The sequence below is a fragment of the Chrysochloris asiatica genome, unplaced genomic scaffold (assembly GCF_000296735.1).
Source record: "Chrysochloris asiatica unplaced genomic scaffold, ChrAsi1.0 scaffold00381, whole genome shotgun sequence".
In the NCBI taxonomy this organism is placed as follows: Eukaryota; Metazoa; Chordata; class Mammalia; order Afrosoricida; family Chrysochloridae; genus Chrysochloris; species Chrysochloris asiatica.
This window is the reverse complement of record NW_006408899.1, coordinates 1,308,625-1,313,688: the sequence shown is the minus strand read 5'-3', so window position 1 is coordinate 1,313,688 and position 5,064 is coordinate 1,308,625.

Here is a 5,064-nt window from a genome sequence, read left to right as displayed (position 1 = left end):
TGAGGATAGGTCTCTTGTGATACAATAGTAAATAATTGTTATAGGGTACGGGAGTTCAGCTCTCGCAGGGTCATGAGACTCGAGAGAAGACCCAGAATCGGTGAAAGTGAAAGTAATCAAGGAGTCTCCGCTTAGTTGGCTGATGGAGCTCACTTCCCCAGCTTAACAACAGTCTTTATTTATACTTAAAATTATACAATGCATAATGATTTTTGAAACTTTGATTTTTCCCTTGAATTATTACACGTTTTTAATCATAACATTCTTTCACCCTGTGATTATAAAACCTTAACAAAAGTATTTCTATGATGTCCCACCTGACCTTTCCAGTATTCTGTTCATTTTCTAACCATTAAGCATTTTCCTTTTGACATCATCTCCTCTTCTACGTAAGTGATAGATTGTCTTCTCTTATTCCTACTAAAAGGTCAGGTTAAACCTTAAACAAATCATTTCCACCTCCCAAACCCCAAGTTAAATCTTACACAAATCATTTCCATTTCCCAAACTCCTGATTACATCCTTTTTCTAATATAAGTTTCTATCGACTCAATCATCTTTGCTTACACCACCTTATTGTTTCTACTAGCTAATTACCAATCTTCTATGCTATATAATGTACTACTATTTTCTATAATAAAAGCATTACTAACATCTACTTAATTATTTTGTTTTTCTAAAGTATTCACTACAGTGTTTCTATGTTTCTTTCTTTTGGGCCTGTGAGGCATGTTATAGGGCCCAACCTGATTAATTGCTGCAGGAAACATAGATTATTAAATTTTGACCACCTTTAATTATGTTAACCATTCTTTGCCCAATTACATAGGTTCCTGTATGTGGTAGTAGGGGGTTTGTGGGTTCTGGCCGCTAATTGACTTAGGTAGGGCCTATAGGGGTCAGTCAGCTTTATTTTAGTGCTTTACCTGCTTCTGTGATCTCATAAGGAGCTCTGGTAGCATAGAGGTTACAAATGGGGCTGCGAACCGCAGGGCCACCAGTTCGAAACTACCAGCTGCTCAGCGGGAGAAAGATGAGGCTTTCTGCTCCCGTAAGGATTTACAGCCTCAGAAACACAGTTCAGGGTCGCTATGGGTCGGAACCGACTCGACAGCACTTAAAGACAACAACAACTGTGCTCTCATAAATGCAGCTGTTTTGTATTCTGTGAGAGGGAATAGGTCATGCTAATTTGTCTGAAGTTCTCTTTGAATCTAATCCAGTGAAACTGAAACAATTGTTGCAAGACTGGCTTTTCCTAAACTCTACAGAACTCGCAGTAAGAGCTGTGAATGTGGCAGTACAATATATCCCACAAGTAGAATCAGAACCCCAAAGAAGAGAGATAAAGGGTGCCCTTCCAAAAATCATCTGCTGTGCTGATGTTTTCTCCTTTTGCAGGGACTGTGTCAAACGGCAGAAGTGGAACGGCTCTCAGCAATCAGGACTGATTGTGAGGGTTGGAAACGTAAAGGTAGACATTTTGTAGCAAAAGGAGGGAGTGGTCGACTTTGCAGTCCAAGAGCGGAGGTCCCTGGAACCATCAAGGGAGAAGAGCGGAGTGCGAGACCCTACCCAGAGAAGCAGTGATGCCAGAGATGGAGGCAGAGACAATGACGTGGAGAGATGGAGCAGCTAGGAACTTTAGACCCAGAGACAGAGAGGGGCTGTGTGCTGACGACCGAAGGCATGGGAGAGGGAGGGTCAGTCTTGCAGGGTATACTGTTTGGTTGGTTGATGATACATGGAGGGGATTGTAACCATGGCAATGAAACGATATATACGATAGGCTGAATGTAAAGCTAATGTTCTCCCATGTAAACTATCACATAATTCACAATAAAAACATTTTTTAAAAAAATAAGGCTACTGTTTTTTCTGAAGAGCAGAAGACATGTTTGTTCTTACAGCACCTTTGAAACACAAGTTAAAATCTGCAGGATAAATGTAGTGAAGCACAACTGGAAGGCAATTAACCAATTACAGCTATAAACATTTTGGAATTAAAAAATAAGCCATCTGATCTAATCATATCTCCATTTGGATGTTTGTGCAAGCATAATGCATCTTTTATTTTACTTTAACCTTTGGGTTTTAGGTTGCACAATAACTCAGTGAGGCATGTAGAGTAGATGTTATCCCTAATTTATTATTAGCTTAATGGAGTACAAAGAAGTGAAATGATTTATTCAGTCTTACATGAGGAGCTAGGTTCACTATGAGTTGGAACCAAATCGACAACACTTAACAACAACATGGGATACTAACAGCACACATGATTGAGTACCCAGACTGTGGAATGACACTTTTCAGGTCAAATATCATTTCTACCTTTACCACCTGAGTGACTTTGGATAAGCTACTTAACTTTCCTGTGTCTAAATTTCCTGTCTGTGAGCAAAGACAACATTAACAATACCTATCTCATGGACTTTTGCAAAGATCAATGAGTTGAGATGTAGAAAAGAAGTCTGCTAACTCATTACAAAGGAGCTCTGGTAGCGTAGTGGTTACGAATCGGGCTGCGAACCTTAAGGCCAGCAGTTCGAAACTACCAGCCGCTCCGCGGGAGAAAGATGAGGCGTTCTGCTCCCATAAAGATTTACAGCCTCAGAAACCCTGTACAGGGTCGCTATGGGTCGGAACCGACTCGACAACACTTAACAACAACAACTCATTACAGGAGTCCTGGTGTGAGCCTATAAGATAATCACTAGACTGCTCATCCCAAGGTTGGTGGTTCAAACCCACCAGTCACTCCTCGGAGACCCTATACAGGGTAACAATGAGTCAGAACCAACTCAACGGCACTTAGCAACAACAACCCAATACAACTCCACTGCTTTCTCCAAGGACATGAGAAATTGAGAAATGCGTAGAATACATCTACTCATATTGAAATGATCCTCTTCAGTCAATTTTAACTAATGTAGCATTTTTTATACTGTACATTCAACAGTATCAAAAAGGAAGAAAGACAGTGGTGGCGACAGCATTTGGAACACACGTCGGAACCACCCCTCATCTTAGAGAATTATGAATATGCATTCACTTGTTACAAATTCTGAGCAAATTTTAAATGAACCATTCATTTTACTTTAATCAACTTAGTATACATCACATTTATTTAATCATAGACTGTTTATTACTCAACAGGATTCGTGGCCCACAGATAGCATTGATCATGTAGAAGAATATTGCAGGAGACTATAGGAGGCATAACAATTGTGCATGAATAACCCATGATGTCAAATCTATGAAATGGATGTCTGAAGGCACTCTGAAACTTGCTCTCTAGTGAAGAGATGTGAATGGAAGAAATGAGGAGGTAAAAGAACTGAACAGAACATTAGAGATGATTTCCAGCTCTTCTGCCATTACAGGTGCCCCTTTGAATGTCCTCGTGCTCATCTCTGCATGCCCAGAATCCTGGAGATTAGTCATGTTGTTGTTGTTAAGTGCCGTCGAGTCGGTTCCGACCCATAGCGACCCTGTACAGGGTTTCCGAGGGTGTAAATCTTTATGGGAGTAGAAAGCCTCATCTTTCTCCCACGGAGCGGCTGGTAGTTTCGAACCGCTGACCTTAAGGTTCGCAGCCCGATTCGTAACCACTACGCTACCAGAGCTCCTTGGAGATTCGTCATAGTGCAATCCAAATGCTACCTTCTCTCATCAAATTTGCTTTGAATCTTTTCATTTTTCCTCCAGTGAAATGTCACCTCATTGTATCACCTCACTCTTAGTGTAATCACAGTTTATGCAAATCCCACTAAACTTACTTCCTTGAAGACATAAACTATCCATTTTTTTTTAAGATAAATCTTTTTTTAAGGGTCAACAAATAAAATAAAACCTTTTATTTTCTTATTCTTAATTGACTGAATGAATAGATGTTAAAAGTAATAATTGCAGCAATATATGGTCGATTGGAGGTTATAAGGAACACTAAAGAGGAATTGAACAGATTCGTTCATAAAGTACCTGCATTATTCATGAGGTGGCATAGTGTCATTAGTTGTAAATGTGTACTGCAAATTCCAGGGCAACCACTAGGGGGCACAGTGGCTCTGTAGGATAAGCACTGGACTGTGGTTTGAGCTCCTCAGGAGAAAGATGACTTTTCTGCGCCAGCAAGGATGGAACCAACTCCAAGGCACTATTTCTCCTTGCAGTTCTAGTTTTGTCAGATAGAGAGATAGAGAGAGAGAGAGATATCAGTAGATATATTTGAGGGGGAGGGTTAAACTTTTTATCATGAATTGAGTGAAGGGTTACAGACAAGATCATCTGTTTACATTCAACAAGTCATACACTTGGTTTCATCTCAATGATTACAATCCCCTCCATACAACAACAGTGATCCCACTTCCTATTTCCACTCCACCTACCTTCCCATCCCTTCTCCACTTTGTCCTTAGGTAAATGTTGACCTTTTGATTTTGAATGATTGACTATTCCATATCTTACTAGAGTTGTTGTCTTCCTCTTCCCCCCATATACCTATCTACCACTTGGTTGAAGATTGGGCCACGAAGATGAGTTCCTTTCTAGAAACTACTCTTACATTTCCATTTTGCACACTACCCACCATAGGGGGTTGTTGTTGTTGTTGTCAGGTGCCATCGAGTTGGAACCGACTCATAGCGATCCCATGTACAGCAGAATGAAACAATGTCCAATCCTGGGCCAACCTCACTACCACTGCCACACTTGATGCCATCAATGATGCCACCTGGGCAATCCATCTCGTTAGGGGTCTTCCTCTTTTTCTCCACCCCTCCACCTTATTCAGCATGACATCCTTCTCCAGTGACTGTTACCTCCTGACAACATGTCCGAAGTATGAGAGACGAAGCTTAGCCATCCTGGCCTCCAAGGAGCACTCTGGCTGCACTTCTTCCAAAACAGATCTATTGGTTCTTTTGGCATCCATGGCACTTCCAGTATTCTCCTCCAACACCACAACTCAAAGGCATCAATTCTTCTACGATCTTCTTTATTCACTGTCCAGCTCTCGCATCCATATGAGGTTATTGAAAATACCATGGCTTGGGTCAGGCGCAC